The 12,123-nt window shown below is 39.8% G+C and overlaps 1 protein-coding gene across 1 annotated transcript in view; it reads right to left on the bottom strand.

Annotated features, from left to right (window-relative positions):
- Positions 1 to 12,123, bottom strand: part of ATP11A (ATPase, class VI, type 11A) — a 173,802-nt gene that overhangs the window by 160,663 nt on the left and 1,016 nt on the right. The window lies entirely within an intron of this gene.

The following is a 12,123-nucleotide window of genomic DNA, read 5'->3' on the forward strand; positions in this document are numbered from 1 at the left end:
CAAAACTACAGATGCTGGAACAGAGCAGACCTATTCTGGAAAAGAGAAGCAGCAACGATGCACAGATGACAGCAAAGTCAATGGAAAATGAACTTGCATGAACTACAAAGTAAACCCTGTCAATAATTTTGATTCCTTTATTTAGCTGACAGCTGTACCTAAAATTGATCTCGGTTATACTGACGTAAGATGTTTTAAGGACTGTTTAATTGACATGTGCATTTAATTCTGTGTGAAATGTCCCAGTTAAATATGCTTGTGCCTTCAAAAATGCATGATGTGGTTGAGTGAATAACAGTGAAAAAAATCTATCCAAAATTAATGTTAATTTTCTATACTGTAGGGCTAATGAAGCTAACTGTTTCTTACTGCTTTCCTGTAAGGAGCTCTGGAGGCTCTCGATGATCTTGCTGTAATATCAGACTCTTTTTAGTATTTGTGCCATGTTTTTTCCTACCAAACAGGCTTTAGTATATGAAAATTCTTACACTTTTTATCTTGATGTCCATTCTTTGGTATATGAAATTAATCATCTAAGGTACATGCCGCGCCTTTTGATTGGATGATATGCTTTCAAAATAGGAAAAATATAGTGTATCATAAATAATGAATTTTCACATTAGTTTGTGTATTAATTTTCTTATTTGTATTAAGCTTTATGTTTTTTTTTGGTATTTGTGACTGCTTTTGAATAATTATAGATTAGTATAGGTAACAGCAGCCAACTGAATTCCCTGCTTTTATTCAAACTCACATCTATTATTAGTAAAAATATCAATATATTAATTTTAGTATGTTCCTACAAATTCTATTGAATATATTATCAAGACTTTTCCACAATTTTATTCATGTTTCTAAGAAATACGTACAAAAGACATAAGACAAAAAGAAATTTTTAATAATAGCCCAAAAGTTATAAAATGCACTTGTGATTTATATCTTTACCTTTAGCAAACCCAAATCACTATAAATTACAAGATGGCGCCCTTCATCTGAAAGCAATGATACATTTTGACTTTTCACAGACCCATTTCAACCTGTGGGTGAGCTACACACACAAAAAAATTACCGACTTCAACAAAACATATGCACTAAATCTTACGACCCTTCCTCACACCTGCAGAAAAGAGTTGGGTAAGCAGTTGAATCTTGCAGAATCCTGAAGGTCGTCATCTCAACCTCAGGCTCTCGTGCACCAGAGCAGTGCAAGCAGGTGTCCTGCATACCTCGTCTTATTCACCCAAATGTGACATTGTGCCTTTTTGATTTGACATAGTTCCTTTGGTATGCCTGACGGCGTCATGTCCTCTCATGTGCTTGGGGAATTTGTCGATCTAGGAGATAGGAAAAAAAAAAAGATCAGTTATCTGCAGCTCCCTTGCATATCCCCAAAAGGCTGGGACGTGGACAAGATGTGCTGATAGACTCAAGGGCTCAACCCAGTCTAAGCAGCATGTCATTTTATCAGGCGTCTAAGGAAACAGATGTAGGAGGTGTACAGCTTTGTATTTTCTATAGTTAGATCTGTCTTCTGCAAACCCTTTGCGAGTGTCTGAAACTGAACATCCTTTTGGTATTTAAATTCTGAATGTTATTGTCTTTCCTGACCAGCACTGATATCACAAGCTGAAATCTCAGATACCTGCTGAAACAGCACTGATAATTTGTTGGATTCTGAACAAATCTTAATCCTTCAAATTTTATTTTTGTACTTTTATTTTTTGTGCTCTCTCTTCACAACGTGTTTTCCTCCCCCACTGCTACAGAGTCCTGTTACTCTGGATTATACGTGGCAAAAGGATGGAATAGCAGATGGGACTGCTCCATATTTAATGCCCTCGGGGAGAAGAATGCAAGGGCATGCAGAGCACGTGTGGTCTGTCAAGTCAAACCCTCAGAAATGTGGGAGGCTAGTGCCCCAAAAATGAGTCACGTAGACAAAACAGCTCAAAGAGCCACACTCCTGGTGCAAGAAAACTCACTATTCTCTTATGAATTTCTGAAGCATTAAATCTGATATTTTGTAAATTAAGAGATATTGCTCAGAAGACTGAGCAAGATTTTGAAGAGGAGGCATGTGATGAGGGACACCATCGCCTCCTGGTTTCTCCCATGCTGGGGGGTGATACAGTGGATGGTCACTAATGACACATAAACTAGATCATAGCTGTATCGAATCTTTGAAGCTGGACTTCAATGTAATCTACATAATCATTTACAGAGACGCTGAGAGTAACAAACTTTGTATAAAGATCCACTTTATTATGTTCACATATCTCTTGTCCCCTGGTGGTGGTGTGTTGTTTAGTGACCAGCCTTTTGCCTTAAAAGCAGTGATTTATTTGGTTGGTGAGACAGGGTAATGCAGAGCCCTGAGCAAGCTGTATGGATGGAAGACCTTTTCCCTTTCCAATAAACTCTTCTCCAACTGTGGAGGCAGTCTCACAGTAAGCAGCACTTTTCCTGGTCCTCAGTCTGCTCTGTCTGCCTAGCTTCACTTGCTGGGAGAAAAGAAAGGGACTTAGCTTCTGGGCTAGTCATAGAATCATAGAATGGTTTAGGTTGGAAGGCACCTTGAAGATCACCTAGTTCTAACCCCCCTGCCATAGACAGGGACACATCCCACTAGACCGGGTTGCTCAAAGCCCCATCCAGCCTGGCCTTGATCCCCTCCATGCATGGAGCTTCCACAGTTTCTCTGGGCAACCTGGTCCAGTGCCTCACCACCCTCAGAGTAAAGAATTTCCTCCTAATGTCTGATCTAAACCTTCCCTCTTCCAGTTTAAAGCCATTAGCCCTCATCCTATCACCACATGCTGTTGTAAAAAGTCTCTCCCCAGCTTTCCTGTAGGCCCCCTTTAGGTACTAGAAGGCTGCTATAAAGTCTCCCTGGAGCCTTCTCTTCTCCAGGCTAAACAACCTCACCTGCCTCAGCCTGTCTTCATAGAAGAGGGGCTCCAGCCCTCTGATCATCTTTGGGGCTCTCCTCTGGACCCGCTCCAACAGGTCCATGTCTTTCCTATGTTGGGGGCTCCAGAGCTGGATGCAGTACTCCAGGTGGGGTCTCACCAGAGCAGAGTAGAGGGAAAGAATCACCTCCCTTGAAGTCATGAGGGGATGACATGTATTCCTCCCTTGGATGAACAACAGTAGAAAGGAAAAAATTACATCCATCTGCTGCACCACACTTTTTTTTTTTTTTTTTTTTTTTTTTAACCAGCTCAGATGATTAAATGCAAACCTGCGGAGGTAAGCCACTGCTGTGGTGTTTGCCTGAGCAGAAGCGGAAAAGCTCTGGGAAGAGCCCATGCCCTGGGGTGCGCGTAGGGAGGTTAGTTTGGTGTCTGGACAATTCTGAACCGTCTCTAGGGTATGCACAAGCAGTGGCAGCCTCAGACAGCGGGCAGAAACCAGGACTACACGGTGAACAGTTAATGCATCTTGTGACAGCAAAGCAAAACTGAGCAGCCCTCTTCTTCCCGTTGAGAGATGCAGTATGCGTAATAATAATAAAAAAAAAATAATCATATAGGCCCTTTATTAACTAGATTGTACGTGACCTGCAACAGCTACTTGAGGTAAATGATGACGTAACTGCTGATGGCCCCCAGCAGGGCAGTGCCACTCAGAGAGCGCCCCTGCATTCGGCAGAGGATCCCGGTGGCGCCGGCGCTGGTTTGTCTCAGTGAGCACTAGTTGTTTAACAACTGCTAAATTCTCTTTGCCTTCTGTAGTGCCACCTGGCGTCCGTTCCTTGAATGGGGATGAATATCAAGCTCTATTTTTTACAAGACCCTCTCATCTTTTGCAGGTAGATCTTTTGCATGGATGCGCGCATCATTTCCCTGGGTTACGGCAGACACACAACGAGGGATCTCCGGTGGTTGGGGGAAAAGCACATGGTACTCCTAACTGAAGCTCTCCTCCTTTCTGCCAGCCAGATATTCCAAATAAACCTGCTTTCACGTTCTAATGCCACCCTCCTTATAACGATATTAACATTTCACTGTTTCATACTGATAAACAGCAGCAGGTTTGTAACACATCTTACCAATAAGCTGCCGTGTCAAACAGAGAAAAGGTCTCTGTGCCATCAGACGTGAGCTCTGATCTGTTTTAGTGTTGTTCTGTTTTCTACAGCAGGAGAATATGAGATTCAGATCCTGGTGCGTGTTTTACCAAATGTCTTGTCTCAGTGTTTGTGTTTTACTTGTCCCATTTCTCTCTCTGCTCTGGTACTCTTCTGTTCTCAGGTTGCAGTTGTTCAGCTGTATCTTCTAAAGCTAGCCCGTATAGAAATATAATCTGGAGAGCTCACCAGGAGAGATCTCTCCCAACCATCTTGTTCTTATCATGCAGCCAAATGGCCTCATGTCTTTATTAAATTACATTATGGAAGACCAACTCGGGTTTAGACATCAGAAATCCAGAGTTTGCTGATTATTTGATCTTTCCATCATTTCCAGCTGAGAGTTTTAGTTTTAAAAATGTTAGCTTTCTCTGGATAACTTTGCCCATTTCCATACAATGATTAATTTATCCTTAAAACGTAATAGGTGATTCAAAGGAGAGAAAAATTGTGATTAGCAGACGCACACAATACATAAGCTGAGTCAGTACTTATTAACATAGATAGTTCCCTTAGTGAATTAATTTTTTCAAACAGCCCCCTCAGAACTTCTTTCCACTATTCTGCATGAAGACACGTGGAGTCTGTCATCTGGAATTACAGCTACATTGACATATAAGACCCAGAGTCACTTCTCACCAGCATAAGCCTCCAAGTTCCCATCTCCATGCTGGAAGAAGCCTTGGGCACCCAGCGGCCTCCTCCCTATGCCCTGCTTTCCACGCAGGAGTAGGCAAAGTGTGGGGCCCAGATGTGAGCGACGCTGCACTCCCAAGTAAGCAGCACCACCTGATCCACTGGCAGTAGGTTCTACAGGTGTGCTGCAGCGAATGTCAACGGATAAGCACAGGTAAGGCTGTAATGCTGCGGTACATCAGGAGGAAACACGTATTTTCTCATACTTCTCTAACCTTTTGAAGAGTCAACACCAGTGCAACCCAGGTAAGAGGTACGGGCTAGATAAATGCAGTGGTCTTTTTTTGCTAAAGAATCGCTACCGCTCCCTATGACATAGGGCCTTACATAGTAACAGCAAATGGAAATTGAGAACCCTGAGCCAAGGTTGTATGTGTAGCAGCACTCCTGCCTCACATATGCAGGGTAGTCTATAATTACACAGCTACAGACTTTCTTTTTTGCCAACAGCTTCAGATACTGTGAAGTCCTCCCACGATAAACATGACTACCTTTCTCTTAGGCAAACATAACATAGGCACTTGAAATCCTAAGGCACCCACAACTGAATGCAGATGCCTCGTGTTGTATTAGACGATTCAGGAAAATGTCTGGTTTTCAGCTAACACTGATTTTTCAAGTGTTAGCTCACATAGGGTTTGTTGTTGAAATTCTTTCTCCATTCAGTAAAGCAGACTGTGTTGGAATTACCCAGTGCAATGTTTTTCCCTCTTAACTGTTTCAATAAACAGTTCTGTCTGGTTTCTATTGTGTTTCCATCCAGCAGGGGAAGTGACTGGGAAATTAAATGAACCTGCACAGTATCCTGGACTGGTCTCTGCTTCGTCTGATTATTTGATCACAAATTTAGTTGTCTCTTAGTGTCTGTATAAGGCAGGACAATAATCCTTGCTATACCATTCTGTAAGAACTCAGAAACAACTGAAGGCAAATCTCATTTCTTCAAATTAACTGGCAACTCATTTTGGAGAAAAGATATTCCTGAACAAGATTATTAGAAGACTTTTACACAAAGATTATGCTACTGTTTTTAAACTCTCTCCCTCATAAAGCAATAATGATAACTGTACCATAATCCAGTGAATTCCAATCTTCATGAGAAAAACTATTCTCTCTAAATTATTTGGAATATAGTGTTCAATATTTTTTCTTATACTGAGGAGAAGAGTTTTCTGACTTATAAAATGCTTTTGGCATTAGAAAGATAATAATTACTTTTTTCTTCAGGTTTAGGAAACCTGAACACTTTCTTCATAACAAATGTATGCTGCTGGTGTGCCTTCTAGAGATGTGCTGAGTACACATCCCCATCTTTAAATAGAAAGTAGTCAAAGGATAATTGCAGCATTTAACAACACTGAAAGCATTCTAAGTAGGAGGCAAAGATGGTTCTGTGGTTAAAGTTTAAGAGAGTATCTGGGTTATATTCCCAGGCTGGGCAGATATTTCCTTTACAACCTTGGGCAAAATGCTTCATTTGTGCCTGTCCACATTTCCATATTTTATTCTGTGTAAAATAGGGATTCTAACCCTTTTCTGCCTCAGACAATACTAAAAATTTTTGTGCTGTGACGGACATCCTGAGATGGAAGGTGTTATCTGACTGTTATTATAAAAGGAAACACGGGATATGTCTACACAGGCTCTCAGTTAAGAGCTGATCTAATTACACAGAGGAAACCCAAGAAACAGAGTTAACAAACCTCATTCTCAGAGGCTCCAGTTACCATCTGATTTTATCTCTCGTGTGTATTTATGTCTGTCTCTGGGAGCCTGACTCTCCTAGGATATGCTTTTAACTGCCTCAGATTTTCAGGAGGGAGGAAATGTTGAGATTAGTTTCTAATCCACCAGCTATTATATTTAAGAATCTTTTGAATGGCATAACAAAAAAGAAGTTACCTGCTGAAAAACTACCCTGCTGCAGGAGAAGGAAACGTTCCTGCAGTTAGGAACGAAACGCGGTTCCCCTGCTAAATCACACACCTAACAATCAGCAAATCTTTGTAGCTCCAGTGCTGCTCTTTTTGTCTATAGCCCCTCTGTTGCTACCAGTTCAACAGTAGCGATAATAAGCTGTACTTTGAAATTCTATAGCGTCCTCTAATCTGAGCATCTGGAAAGATGTAATGTAGGCTTGGGTTCACAAAGACATTTACAAGCCTAAAACCCACCAATGTTTTAACAGCCATGGTGACATGCATTCCTACATCCCTTTGCAAATTCAGGCCTTAAAAGTCACTTTGTTAGACCAATTTATTGCACCTCTTAACTTAATAGAATATGGTAGCTTTTTAACCAGGCATAGCAAAATGATTCAATAGTTTAATGCAGGAAGCTGAGAAAAATACCGGATTGTCTAATTTAGATACATGGCATATTAATCATCAAGCTAGAATGTGGAAGCAGGAACGCTAGGAATTGTTCTTATTCTCTTAAGAAGGCTATCGAATGAAGTTTGTTTATGTCCTCACTTACAAATATATAGTAATATACACAGACTCCTCCTTATACTGTCAATGAAGTCAGTAATTTTCAAGAATTGTAATGGAAAAAAGCTCAGGCTGGTATGAAGTGGACTTTAGGACATGGATGATCTGCTTCATGAATATGAATGGTTCACTAAAGTGAACAGCAATTTTTCTTCCAGTATTTGTAGGAAGGTAAAGCTCAAGATGTATCCTGCAGTGGATATCGTTACTTTGACAGTCATTTTTGTCTGGAAATACAGCACATATTGTTACAAAGTGACTAATTGCTATACTCAAAATAAACCTGCAGGAAAGAAAATGAAAACGTTTTCCTCTATTTTTAAAATTGTTTACCCTATACATTTAACAGAGCTAGTTTCATCATTTTCTTGACTAGTTCATTGGAAAGCAAAAAATGCGTATCAGAAAAACTCTTCAGACACTGAGAGGAGAGCAGAAAAATCAATAAACACTTTAAAAAGCATTACAGATTGAAATCTTCAGACCGACCCCTTAAAGGAGTATACTGTCAGAAAACTGCCTAAATACAGCTAGTTCAAATACAATGACAAGATGACACTTGCTTATCAGTTTATGAATTATTTCCAATCTTTAAACAAAAGCATGGGAAGAATTGGTTCCTGTTTTGCTAACTGGTTGCTGTCTCTTCTCCCCTGTGATATAAGGAAAAACCCAAACCTTGACCTTGAGGCTTTCAGCTCACACAGATATGAGAGTTGCTATTGGCATGAGAAATATGCACCTGGGGAAATGAGTAAACAAAGTAAGGTTAATAAAATAAAAGAAAATAAAATAAATCTCTGACCTTATTGCTTTATAGTGAAATTAGCTAAAAATTACCTTGTCATTTCTGCTTGAACAGTATTGCAATGCTCTGTAGAGCTTTGGTTTTGACTTATGCTATATTTAATGAGTTACTTTTGCCTAGTGATATTACCACATTTATAGAAATATTCTCCTTACAAAAACATTGCTAACTTTTTTTTGATTGGTCTGCTACATACCAACATACCATTTTTGTATTCAGTGTCTTATTTTGATAGTTCCCACCCCTCCTTTGTCTAGGCTGAGAAAGATCAAAAGCCTTTGCCCTAAAATACTGAAGCCAGATATGGTCAAAACTCCTATTGAAAAGCTGATGTTGTATACAAAACAAAACATATATTTGGAAATATTAGCTCAGTTTTATTACAGAGCTTCATTCTCCAGGCTCCCTTCCAAAATTATTGCTCTGCTTTTAAAAAAGAAATAGTTGTCAGAAAGTAGCTTTGACTTTCAAAAATATTTTGACAGCATTTTGGGGGGTTTTGACAACATAGAAGTGTTCTTGCAAAACATTTTCACCAAATCACTTTCTGGTAGATGATTTGATGTGATTTCTTTACTGCAGCTCCATATATGTCACATGATTATGACACTATGAGCAGCAGAGGAACTTAGAAAATGTCAGGTAGTTTTACGCAGCTTGTTGGAATGCCTGTTTGCTGGCTGCAGTTATACTATTTGTTAGAAAGATGTATCATGCTGTCTATCCCTGTGTGATCAATAACATTTAATATTGAGTGGGCTTCAATGTGTGTGTGTGTCTGCGCATCTTCATGTTGGAAAGTAATTCTGTTTATGGATAAGAAGTACTGGACTGATAAAAATGAAACTTAACAGACAGTGGAGGCACCACCAGAAGAAAGACAACTGTTTTGAGAAGCAAAACATTAGTACTACTTCCAGTTTATAGGATAGCTAGTATTATTCATTTAAAGTTGTTATTTTACTGCAGATACTGAAAAAAAAAACCCAAACTAAAAAATGAAAATGTCTTTAATTTTGCCCTTATATAGCTGAAATCACAGTTCCTGACATCTCTTAAGTATATCAAAACACAGGTTTTGGTTTTGGCATACATGTCATTTCAATGGCCTTTCTGCAGGTATATGGCATTATGGAACACACTTCAGGCTCCTCAGTCAACAGAAGAACAGCTTAAGTGAAGAGTTTTGAAAACGGAGGGGTGGTAGTAATATTGTGAAAGTTACAACAGGTAGGCTGCAATGCAGAACCAACACACTCAGTGGGGTTAAACTGTTTGGATCAAACTCCCTCTTCATCTGAGCCCGACTCGGCCACAGGGAAAACATCCATCTGCAATCAAGTCACAACACCTCATCCTAAAATACATGGCCTTTCAAAAGTTAGATCTGCAAGCACCTTAATAACCTTTTAATACTGCAGTCTCAGCATAGCAGTGCTCTAGGCCATTATAGGGTTGCCTATGTGGAAAATATATGCTTAGGTACAGAAGCTAAATGGTGCTGGAGCCAGAAGAGACCCAGCTGCTGCTGCTCCGGGGCTGCCATATGCTAAGTAAGGCACAGACAGTATCCTCCACTGTCTCCAGCCACTATAATTCTTGACATCGGTTATATGACACAAAAAAATATGTCTATCATCTGGCACAGTGAAATGCTGGAGGTGTCAGCATGATGCTCTACTGACTTTGGTGTGTCCAACCAAAACAGCTAGAGCTATCTAAGGTATTGTGCCCTGTAGACATGACCATAAAGGAGTTAAGAAAACCCAGGCAATTAACCCTCAGGGTTTTTATATGGGTAAGAATCTTTTCTGAGCATTAGTGCTTAGATTTAGAAAGCTTAAGACCAAAAGGGACTATGACACCCTCAAGTCTGATCTTATGCACAACATACACACAACTCAGTAGCTTCTGTGTCAGTTTGTATCTGGTCACTAAGCCTGTAACAGAAGGCTGATTTAAAATGTTTGAGATATGGAGAAAGTGCCATGCTCTTAAACATATCTCTCTACTGATTAAATACTCTTATTGAATTAAACCTGTAATTTTTTCTAGCCTTATTTTGCCAAGCTTCAGTTTCCATCTCCTGCCGGATCTCATTGTACATTCTTCCGTTATAAAACTATTTACTATTAGAAATATGTTCTATATATAGCAGCTCTGACTGCGCGTCTCTTTAAGCCTCTGTGAATAAACTAAATTCCTTGAAAGTCACTGTCATACTTTTAAAAGCATGCATTTAACTATGCAAACTGATGCATTTTCTGCACTATGAGACATCTGAATGGCAATTACTTTATTTTTTTTAATTGTCCGACGCTCAGAGGCCAAGAAGCAAGGTGAACTGAGCTTGTAGTTATACAGTAAGAAAAAAGAGTTGATATTTTTTCTTTCTCGCTTTTCAAAAATGAAAGAAAGTAAGATATGAATCTGCACGTCCATAAAAATGCTGGGGGGATATCTTAGGTTGATTTATGTGATCATAGCTGTACTGGAGCTGGTGGAACCACGATAACCTGCATACACTAGCAACCTGCCTTATCAGACATTTCTAAGACAGGATTGCAGGATTAATTCTTTTTATTAAGAAAAAAGCAAGGAGTTCTGGGAGCAGCAGAACTAATGAAGCTTACTTTCCTCTATTTCCCAGCAATTGGCATCCCTTCTGCCTTTTTCTGACTACTTCCCACATTACGTTCAGGGCTCTCTGTCCCTTACACCTTCAGTTCCTGCATCCTCCATCCATCAGGCTGGGCAAGAAGCAGCTGGTACTGTAGCTGGTTCAGAGCTAGGTATAGTGTGCTATCCGGGCTGTGTTTATCAATTAGCTGGCTTGCTAATAGCTAACACAATAGGGAGAACTAAGTTCTCTTTACGTGGCTTTTCAAGAGGGTACTAACTTGGACCTTAGGACCCCAGCCACTGAATTCCATAATTTTTTTGGTTAAGTTAGTATCTTTAAGAACTCTATCCCTCTATTAAACTTGGTTGAAATTGGTGAAGAGATCCAACAGCTATGAGGAGGCACTGACACACAGAATAATTGTATGAGCCTTGTTTCCTTAGGAAAAAGAAGCTAGAAATGAAAGGACATATTCCCAGTAATGTAACAGAATGATCGGCTATTACGGTACTTCAGAAGCATAACGTAGGATGGGGTTTTGCTGAAGTTGAAAAGCTTAGATTAGTAATTGTACTTCTGCTTGCAGGCACACACGAGTGAGCCCATTTTAACGGCACGTTCTTATTGTGCTGCTCCGTAATGTGTTCTGATTTCAGAACAGTGACACAATTGCCATAGGTAAAACAGCCAGCATGACCAGAAAGAATTAGTAATATCCACAGTAACAGGATATTTGTGAGTGACTGGATTCCTTTGGAATTTAAAGATACTGTAAAGCAACACCACTTCCTGATATTATTGCCAAAGTTTTTTTTCTCCCATGTGAGCAACCATATTTGCTGCTTGACAGATTAACACCTTCCATGATGGAATCTAAACCTGAAGTGACCATCAGCAAAGAGCACTGGCTCTTTGTAGAAAAACAACTGCATTTGCTTCAGGTGGAGAACGGAACAGAGATTCTTCTGCTGCTCAGTACAAAAAAAAGTCAGGCCATCTTTGAAGTCTTTCCTTCAGAATTATTAGAGATGCAGCTTACAACCCCACCTTATTTATATGGGATAAAGTTCTGACAACTTTATTAATTTGGGGTTCTCTAAAGAAAAGCATCGCTAGGATTTGAAGACTTATAATGGGAGTGGTAAGACTATGACGGTGTTACTGCAGTATTCCAAGTAACAAAAACCTATACATCCTCAATGAATTTCAGTTCTCAGCTTGCCATCATGATTAGTTTCTACCAGTAATGCTAGTGGTGAGCCATCGTTTTCATCTATAATGTTCCCATAATGAAAGACCAGCATGTATGTGTCCATAGAAGGCATACATACAAAATCGTGGCTACACAGAGATAAGGAAGCCAACAGGAGCTGGC

Source organism: Charadrius vociferus, unplaced genomic scaffold (genome assembly GCF_000708025.1).
Source record: "Charadrius vociferus isolate BGI_N301 unplaced genomic scaffold, ASM70802v2 scaffold218, whole genome shotgun sequence".
NCBI lineage: Eukaryota > Metazoa > Chordata > Aves > Charadriiformes > Charadriidae > Charadrius > Charadrius vociferus.